This window comes from Salminus brasiliensis, chromosome 20 (assembly GCF_030463535.1).
Source record: "Salminus brasiliensis chromosome 20, fSalBra1.hap2, whole genome shotgun sequence".
Lineage (NCBI taxonomy): Eukaryota > Metazoa > Chordata > Actinopteri > Characiformes > Bryconidae > Salminus > Salminus brasiliensis.
This window is the reverse complement of record NC_132897.1, coordinates 28649710-28659827: the sequence shown is the minus strand read 5'-3', so window position 1 is coordinate 28659827 and position 10118 is coordinate 28649710.

Sequence of the window (10118 nt, the reverse complement as noted above, 5' to 3'; positions counted from 1 at the left end):
ATCTTAAAAAAAAAACTACATCACCTCCAGCCCGTGTAGATGTGTGACTTTATGGTGCTAACATTATCATAATAACGTGTGTGTGTGTGTGTGTGTGTGTGTGTGTGTGTAGGCTGAAGCAGATCTCTGACGATGCTCTTCGTATCCAGCGTGAACTCCTGGAGCTGGACCTGGAAGAGCAGCGAGGAAGAGCAGCGAGGAATGTCCCTGCTGGATCAAAGCCAGGACTCCAGAAAGGGAAAGCTAAAAGCGCTTGGCGTTTGGTAATGGCTGCAAAAAAGTTTGCTAAACAACACCGTAGCAAACGCCACTGAAGCAGCAGCAGCATCTTCTTAACAAATCCCGTAGAACAGCATAGAACCATGTGACACAGCTCAACTTCCACCAACATTGTCACCAAGCAGCTTTAAAGAGCATAGCAACCACGTATAACTGCATAGCAATGATGTGGAACAGCAGAGCAATACCCTAGTGAGCGCATTCCATCCACTTCTGAGACCAAAGCAACTGCTTGGCAACAGCATTGCAACTGCCTCTTGGTGAGTGTAATGTGACCTCACTAGCGGGTAAGGAGCTATGAGCTGGTGCGGAAGGTTGAGAGATAGCAGCTGTATATAGCATATAGTTCTGTTCGCCTTCGCTCGCAGTCTAGGCTCCGCAACTAAACTCCTGAGTAGAAGATGGTCTCTCTCCTACTCAGAAGTTGCCCCGGGGTGAGAAGTGCCGGGTGGGTGCGGGGATACTCGCGTGTATCTGGTCTGCAGCCGCTCATTTGAAGTTTGTGCCGGTAGGTGGAATTCCGGAGAGTTCCACGTACTGACTTCATTCTTCTGCTGGGTGAACGGCTCCGGGAGCGGATGAGATTTGCCCAGAGTTGCTGAAGGCTCTGGACATTGAGGGTCTGTCTTGGCTGACACGCCTCTTCAATGTAGCATGAATCCTGGGAGCAGTGTCTCTGGATTGGCGAACCGGGGTGGTGGTTCCCAGCCTCTCTCAGAAAGTCTTTGCCAGGGTACCTCCAGGATTTGAACTATTCCTCTGATGGATAGTGGATGCGGAGTCCATCCTGCCCGTGGAACAGCAGAGCAGCTCTTCTCTCTCCGTCAGGTAGTTGAAGGAACGTGAGGATTTGCCGCCCCGGTCTTCATGCGTTTTCTACACTGAGAAGGCTTATGATCGTGTTCCCCGAAACATCCTGCGGGAGGAGCTCTAGGAGCACGGGCTTGGCGGGTTTGCTAACGCGAGCCGCTCGTTCCTCGTACTCCCGGTGTCGGAGCTGTGTCTGCCTGGCTTCCACGTGCGGAGGCCTTCGGCGTGCGCTTGAACTGTTTACCGGGCATCAGCGACTTTGGATGAGACCCCGAGGATGACCCAGGACCCGCTGGATGGATTGTATTTCCTGGCTGGCCTGGAAGCATCTAGGGGTCCTAAGGAGGAGCTGGTAGAAGTGCCTGGGGACAGGGATGCCTGGGTGGCTTTGCTTGCCCTATTGCCCCTGCGGTCCTAAATTGGACTAAGCGGGTCAGAAGATGAGAATAACGAATCACAGATCTAATTCATGTGATTCATTCAATACTTCTGGGCAGTATTAGGCTCTCGTCTATGTATCCCTTAGTTATTTCTTTCATTGCATGCTTTTGTTGCGTGGTTTTGCTCTCCCGTGTCAACCAAAGGAGGATGGTTCCCCCTTTTGAGTCTTGGTTCCTCTCAAGGTTTCTTCCTCTCCATCTGAGGGAGTTTTTCCTTGCCACTGTCGCCGTTGACTTGCTCGCTTGGGGCTTGGACGCGGATGTCTGCTGGTTTGTGACAATGCTTGTGCAGCTCTTAATGGCCTAACGACCGCATGGCAACCACCAAGAAACACCCTCGCAACCACATAGAAACACCAAAGCAGTTACAGAACCACCACCTAGGAATTGTTTCAGGAATTCTTTAGGAATCACTCAGTCACTATATTTATTAAAATTCAGTTATTGGACCATGAGGAACTGAAAGAAAACCGTGTGCCTTTTAGTCTTATTAATAGAACTCATAATAAATATTAAAGACATTCTTACCATGTCGGTACCATGCTCACGGATTATAGGGAGTAAAGGGTCAATCCCGGGTCTGTTATTATTGAATGTTCTTATGCTGCCGCTGGGTTAAAATAGTCTGGAAGCATGGTATCGACTTTAATTGCTATGCTAATGACACCTGTACTTCCAACAAGACCATTTGTCTCCAGAACAGAACAGGCTGTCCTAAAGACATAAAGAACTGGATGCCCCACAACTTACGGTTTGCTTAATCCAGGTAAAACAGAGGTATTACTTATTGATTCAAAGATGGGTAAATCTATTTGTAGTGCTCTAAATTTAGATGGATTCTCAGTCATAACCAGCACTACTGTAAGACACTTTAAATTCTGTCTCTCTAATCTACTTCTTTTACAGGAGGTACATCAGTCTATTCAAACGCCAAAACACTTCATTTTCTCCTTTCTTTTCTCTCCCCATGTGCCGAGCTGCTCCCTGCTAGCCGCTGACGCCAGACCATTTGTGGTTGGATGCTCCTGCCTACCCATGGGATCCTGTCCTGCTGTATAACCCCACAGATCATGTTGCTGCTCTCCTCCTGACCCCTTGTGTTTTTCCCTCCTTTCTGTTTTCTTTCTCTCTCTTTTCCATGTAATGAGATGCTCAGTTCCAACTGTTCCATCCCGGTACCGCCAGCCCTGGCTCTCCACCACCCTGCTGCCTGATGTGCTGCTCTGGGGCCCAGCATTGATCCCTCCTCACCTCACTGCATGACTATGCAGTGACTATGAAATAAATTTGAATTGAACTGAAAGGAGAATTGAGTTGTGTAAGGTCTTGGCTTTGGGTTTGTTCTTCAGCTGGGTTCATGTACACTGATATCAGTAAACACTGATTGTGGTGTTAGCTCAATAATGCTGGGAGAGTTTGCAATAGGCAGACACATGTTTGTGGTAAATATGGACACATTTCATCAATGCTCAAGCTATTACTTTACTGTAAATCTATAGTGATGAAGTAGATCTAATATGGTAGTCCTGCGAGTCTTGAAAAAGTTCAAATAATGAAAGTAAAAATGTAAATACTTGGGTTCTTTGACTCACAAACTGAAAACAGGCTGATATTAAATAGTCATTTTATTCTTTAAACATCTGGTTTATGATCTCACCAAACAGTTTATTAGGAACACCTTATGCAGTTCTCTTTATTAGCAGTGCAGGGTATAAAATCATGTAAAGACAGGCCAGCGGCTTCAGGTAATGTTCGTATCAACCTTCCCAATGAGGAGTAATAATAAAAGTAATCTTTGTGATTTTCAGCATAGTGTGGTTTTGTTGGGGTTACATGGGCTGGTTTTTGAGTTATTCTAGAACTGAGGAGATTTTCATGTGCAACACTCTCTAGAGCTCACTCAGATTGGTGCAATAAAGAAAACCCATCCAGTGAGTCGCAGTTCTACAGATGGATACACACCTTGTTGAGGAGCTGAAGACTACAGTACAACTGTGTACGAGTGTGTTGAGCAGAAAAGCCTCCGAAACCGCACAACACGCTGAACTGTGAGGCAGATGCACTACAACAGCAGACGAGCGTGTCGGCTTCCACTTCTGACAGACACATAAAGAAGGCTTAGACCAGACTATCTATTAGACTATGGAGTTTGACATGTTTCAAATGTGGACGATTAAAAAACAAGTGAAGTACATCATCCTGAGGGACACACACCAAACATCCCTGCAATATGTTGCATCATCATGCTTGTGTATTGATTTAGCTGTTTGTGCTCGGTCAGTCCGTTAAAAATAATAAAAATAAATAAATAAACAGACATAGATGGCTCGATGCAAGAACGTTTATTCAAACAAGGCTACACTCAGGAAGAGGCAGCAAAGGTACAGGGCCAAAGGATAAACCAAACAACAGGGACAAAGTAACGTGGGCAAAGCAAAGACACACACCTGAGGCTGGAGGGAATCCTGGAGCTAGGCTAGCGTACCGGGACTGAGAGGGATGCGCAACGATAACCAAGACCTACAGGCAGCGCCTGGGGAAACTGGGGGAAAGCAAAGCTGCGCTCGTCAGGCGCTAGGGAACTTACGTGACGTGAGAACGAGAGCTGAGAGATCAGCTGCAGAACCCAAAAGGTGAGTGAAAACAAGACAAACAATTCGGCTCAAACAGAAAAACATACTAATCCACAATAGTAAAGACAGTCAGCAGGAAAATAGATCTAAATAAAGCTAAATCTTTGCTCAAACTTCGCTAGGGAGTATAGGTATGCGTCTGCAACTGGGGGGTGGGGGTCCGTACACGTGGGTGTAGGAGTGTGTACGTGTATGCATGTGTGTGTGTGTTTACGAGAACAAAGGAGAGGTGTGAGGAGCGGCGGAGTTTTAGCGACTCTCTTTTGTAACCCAGTGATGTGTGTATGATCTCAAAAGGTGCGAGGCTTTATCCAACTCACGTGGCAGAGTGGAACAAAAGCCAAGCCCTCGGAGGGAGATTTAAACACACGGGATGGCGAGAAGAATCCACGAGCAATAGTAACCACGCAGCTCAGGCTAGAGAAGCGCGTCCACAGCTCCGCGAGGGGATCTAGCAGTGAGTTGGTCTAAAATAAGGCTTCTTAAGGGTCAGAGTCCCTTTAGATCAAAGCTCACCAAAGTCATTCGAAATCAAATGCTACAACCAAGTTAGTCGCGTGAGATAGGAGGACAAGAAAAGGCTGATCAAACGCTGTACTTCCTTTAGTCTAATCAGCGTAAACAACAACAACAATCCTACAATCTAGTGGATCACTGTTTTCAAGAGCACCAACATCCAATAATCTACTGAGTGCCTCCAACACTGCCCCGATTCACAGTCTTACTTTTAGAGGAGAGTCCGGCTCGCAGCTTGAGGAATTTCTCAGAGCGAAAGTTCCGACGAAACGCGTCTCCTGAAGGTCTCAGGCGTGCGGTCCGTAGTCGGAGGTTAAATCCCTGATCCCTCGTAGTTTGTCCCGGGGATGATTCTGGAGCTCCGGCCGTCAGCGATGTTCCGAGGTCAGCTGTTTTGGTGACAGTTGAGGAAACTTGGCTAGCATCCAACACAATAACGCGTTGAAATGAGTGCCCCCCTTCTCTTGCGGCTACCACCAAGTGGGCGACGTGCCAGAAAAAGGGAACAATGGGTGGTCGAGGGATTTAAAGGTTTCACCTGGGTGACGTAGTACTGTAGGTACGTCCGGTTCTGTACAGTATCGGAAGGGAGCCCCCTATCTGTGGAGGCAGAGCACTGACACGTTTAAAATGTCTGGATTATTTGCACGTTATGATCCAGCTCGTCAGGAGCCGGTAACACACCGCTCAGAGAACACTGCACGCTTTAGAGGAGAAGCCTGCGTGTTTTCCCTGCTGCAGCCTGGTGTAGAACTCCATACATCAACATGGACTTCAGGGTTTACAGTAGTTCTATGTAAAAATGTAATAGATCTAATTGCTGTTCGTTGTCCATAGCAACACAAAGTACAGCAACATAACTATTATACAGGAGATGTAGAACATGGACTTTAAAGGGACTTGAAAGATGTGCAGCTCTTCCTCCAGGGGGAATTGTTGCTCATCTGTCTGGGACGCCGGGACTGGGGAGAAGAATTCAAGTGATTGCACAAAGAAATGGAGTTGTTGTTTTGTGGGCTGGTTCTTCAGCAGAGTGTGATGTAGAAATGAAAGGGTGGTTTCTAGCTGTGCAGCACACAGTTCAGCCTCGGGCGATTCCGAGCCGCCGCCCACATACGGCCCAAATAACGACTTCCGCCTTGTTTGGTTCACGTGTTTGGTTCTTTTCATGTGTATCGGTTCGTGATTCATGTTCATTTGTGTTCATGTTTGGTTCACTGTGTCGATTCAGTGTCTCGTTTCATGTTCACGTGTTTCGCCTGAGGCTGGGGGTACTTCAGGAGCCTCGACGCTTCGTTCGAGGCCGAGAATTGCGTGTTTGGAAGCTTGGGTAGCCCGAGAGGTTCCCGTTACTGCTCACGGTGTGTGTTTAGGCCAGCTTCGGCTCGACACCCTCGTTCGCGAGCTGGCCACCCGGCCATTCAAGGATTCAGCAAGGCTCGCTCGCCAAGATAGACCCGCGCTCACGCAGCAGTGCCAGGTTTGGTCGGCCTAGACGTTTTTGATTCTGCAGCTGGTCCCTCAGCTCTCTTCCCCCCTCCCTTGTTAGTAGCCTCAGCGCCGGTCCAGCGCGTCGCTAGTTCTCCCCTGGTTAGCCCAGGCTCTGCCTGCAGGTTCTCGTTAGCTTCCCGCCCTTCTCACAAGCTCAGCTCCCAGAGTCCCCCAGTCTCAGGTGTGTTTTGTTGTCGCCCTCTGGTTTGTCAGGTTTGTGTTGTGTTCACATGTGTTGCCCTGTAGCTGCTGCTTCTGCTGATTTTGCCTTATTTTGCCCCCTTGTATTATCTTGGGTTGTGTTAATAAACTACTTGCATTGGACCCATTTCTGCGAGTGTTCTTTGTGTCCGGCCTAACCTGCCATGACAGACCCCCAATACTGAACAGGGGCAATCAAATGATGCTTCTTCCACTGCCTCTTACTAGGAGTGGAGTTGCTTGGACATTCAAAGCTAAAAAGAATGTACCATAGTCAACTTATTTACACAGAAAAGTGCACATAACGGCCGTAAAATGGCACCGAATGCAAAAAAGGGCAAAAAAGATGGAGAAACCACCAAATGTGTAAAAACGCATCAGGTGTGACAAAACGCACAAACCACGTTGCCAGAAAGTTACAAAAACGCACAGAATGCATTAAAACACATGTAGGGAAGTCCCTGGTAGTTGACTCCTCACCAGCCCACACACAATAGAGATAGTCACTGAGCATGTTACTTACCTGGTGATCCTGGGAGAACGAGAGCGCTGGTGAGTGGGCCTTCTTCTTGGAGCCGACAAGATCCGTGGTTAACCTAGAGTGGGGAAGAGACACAACCAATAACCCCAGGATAGTGCAAATAGTTATCGTTGCTTATCTTACCGGTATACATCAACATAGCCATAAACAAGACGTGTAAATAATACTGGTATAGAAGAGTGTAAATACTGTCTGTATGTTATCGTTCGTATTGTCATTGTTTATGTGATGACCCCTGTAGTAGACACAGCTAACATGCTTCAAGCGTACCCGTTGTAAATGATTGATCATGTAAGCTTATGTACTTGTGTCGTTTAGGATCTGCTGCATCCTTGCCAGATCTAACCCTCTCTTTATTCCTGATGTGAAGACCCGCAGGGAGAGCTTTTATGGCAAAGCTCAGTTCTGTGAGGTGTTCAGAAAGGTTCAGAGACTATACGATAGGTCTCTAATCATTAAATGAATGGATGAGAGTAAGTGTAAAGATCATCACTCTTTATGTTTATTAAACACAACAAAGGCTTCCAGCTCCAGTAACACTACATAGGTGATTTAGGTGAAAATGTTCTATAAACTATTTAATAAAATATAATTGGCCATAAATTACAACTTATTAAAAGATGACTTTTACAACAATATCTTTAAAAAAAAAAAAAAAAAAAAGCTAAATGAATGAATTTAAATGTGTGATATTTGATATTTACCTTCTATGAGACGTGCTGTCTGTATTCAATAAATCTACATTTATTATATTTGTGTGTAAAATTGTAGTGTTTGTGGGAAATACTGTTACCGTTCCCCTGACAACCCTTTTGATCGGCATACTGAATCAAATGAAGTGCTTTAGAGTGAATCGCCATGAAGCAGTGTCACCATTCTCACAGTTGAGCGCGTTCCGGCCAGTGTGATGTCTTAATGGTTCTGATTCTGGTCGTCATGGTGATGTGAATAAAAAGCCTGCGTCAAGGCTGGAAGACCACAGACAGGGAGACGTCGAGATGGAGGACAGAGGGGAACTGACCTCCAGCTCCAGAATGTAAAACTTCCACATTTTCTTGATGGATATTCTTTTCTATTTCTGCATCTTGTGCATTCTGCTTGAACAACACCAACTCTGCTGCTCTGTTGCGTCTTTGTTTGTGTGCAGGAGTAGACTTGGGTGTTATTTTAGGGCCTTCATGGTTCTAGTGGTCGTGCTGGACGCCGCGTTCATGGGTCTGGAAACAGACCGTGAACTTAAAGCTGCGTATTCAGCGTTGTTCGAGGTGAGTGAACTGAAGAAATTCCACGTAACCTAATTTTACGACATTTTATAGAGGAGAGAGGGAAGGAGGGCAGAGAGCATGTATGTATGTGTGTGTGTGTGTGTGTGTGTGTGTGTGTGAGAGACTGGATCACAGTGCGTTTATTGTGCTTAATCTGTTCCTCAGGGGGCTGATGTGTTTTACTTGGTGGTCTTCATCTTGGAGTTCATGGTGAAGGTGTACACGGAGCCGTGCGGTTTCTGGGGAAGTGGAGCCAACATCTGCAACACCGGGTTCCTGCTGCTGTCGCTGATCTCCAGGGCAGACGGGTCATACTGGGTCTTCCGGATCCTCAGGGCTTTCCGGATCCTGAGAATCATCTTTATCATCCCCAGTATCCAGGTAAAGTGCATGATGGGAATGAAGGGTAGACAGTAGAAAGTTACTCAAACAAAAGCAGAATAGAAAGTCCACAAACATTTGGACATAAAGTGTATAATAGCACTTGTTTTCCATAATTCTAGGTTATTGATTATTATCATGTGCCATTAAGAAAACAGAAGACACATTTCCGATACTCTGACCGGTAGTGTAAAGACATGATGTGCTGTTTTCCAGGACCTGGTCTTGATTCTATTCCAAGGCCTGAAGACAGCTGCGTACGTGACGGCCATGATTTTCTTCATCTTGCTCGTCTTTGCCGTCGCCGGAGTGCAGCATTTCGGGACCGCGGACCCCGAGAACTGGGGGGATATGGGTGTTGCGTTGCTCTCCACCTTGAGCGTAGTCACAGTGAGTCAAACACAGTCAGCTGCATTTACAGATACTGAACATCCAGAACATGCATACGTCTACATACGCTCACGGAGCACTTTATTTGGAGCCAACTTGGACACCTGCTCATTCATGCCAGAAATGTACACGCACGCACTAGGCAAGAGACTTTCACGCTCACCTTTTCACAACAATCCACACATTTCACATTAGTTCAATTAGGGGATGAACTTTATTTCCACCATTATTACCATTAACATTATTGCTCTATTGTAGATTTCAGGCTGGCTGGAACACCAGGACAGACTTCATAGTCTAGGGATTGCCTACAGTGAGCTGTTTTTCATCATCCTGATCCTGATAGGCAACTTCATGTTCCTTAACATGTTCACGGGATTGGTCATGGTAAGTCTCTCTTTTGTGGAGTTGTTTGACTTGTCGTTTACAGTCATTTGTTGTCTAGAACGTCTAAGGTCCAGATACCCAGATTAAGCCAAAGCATAGACAGAAGAGCCTTTTTAACAGTGAAGCATCAGTGATGATACAGTTTAGTTCAAGACGATTCACTGTCATCTTAGAATATTCTGAGTGAAAACATGCTCTTTAATGCTTGAGGTGTCGAACACATCGTTGGAGGAGAAGAGTCTTTCAAAGGGTTTTTTTTTTTGTTCCGAAACTAATGGTATGTTCTGAGAAAAGCTTTAGCTTTAGTCTTTGTCATCATTCATGAACTGTTTATTCTCTCTAATTTCAAACAGCAAACATCTAAGCATATAAAGATGCAGAAGATGGAAGAGGAAGATCTGCAGAAAAAGAGGATGCAGAGAAAGCGAAAGGAGCAGCTGCTTCAGAGTCCGGTAAGTCATTCAGCATTGAGCTTTACGTGTAACTTCCGCTGGCCCTTACCCACCGAGCTAGGTAGTATTATGCAGTGGGGGGGAGGGATCTGATTAGAGAGGGAAATCAGACATGAATAATTTGGAAAGAAAATCAGGTAAAAAAAAAAATCCTTTCCACAAGTGTTTTTTTTCTACAATGATGTGTCTAAACTGTAGCACTGTTTCCATCTCCTACAGGCAGAGTATTTTCACCAGCTCAGACTGAAATATCAACAGTCTGACAGCGCTGACTTCCTCGAACCGAAAGAGGTCTGCACAAGCTTGACGTGGATCAACCTGTATCTGACCAC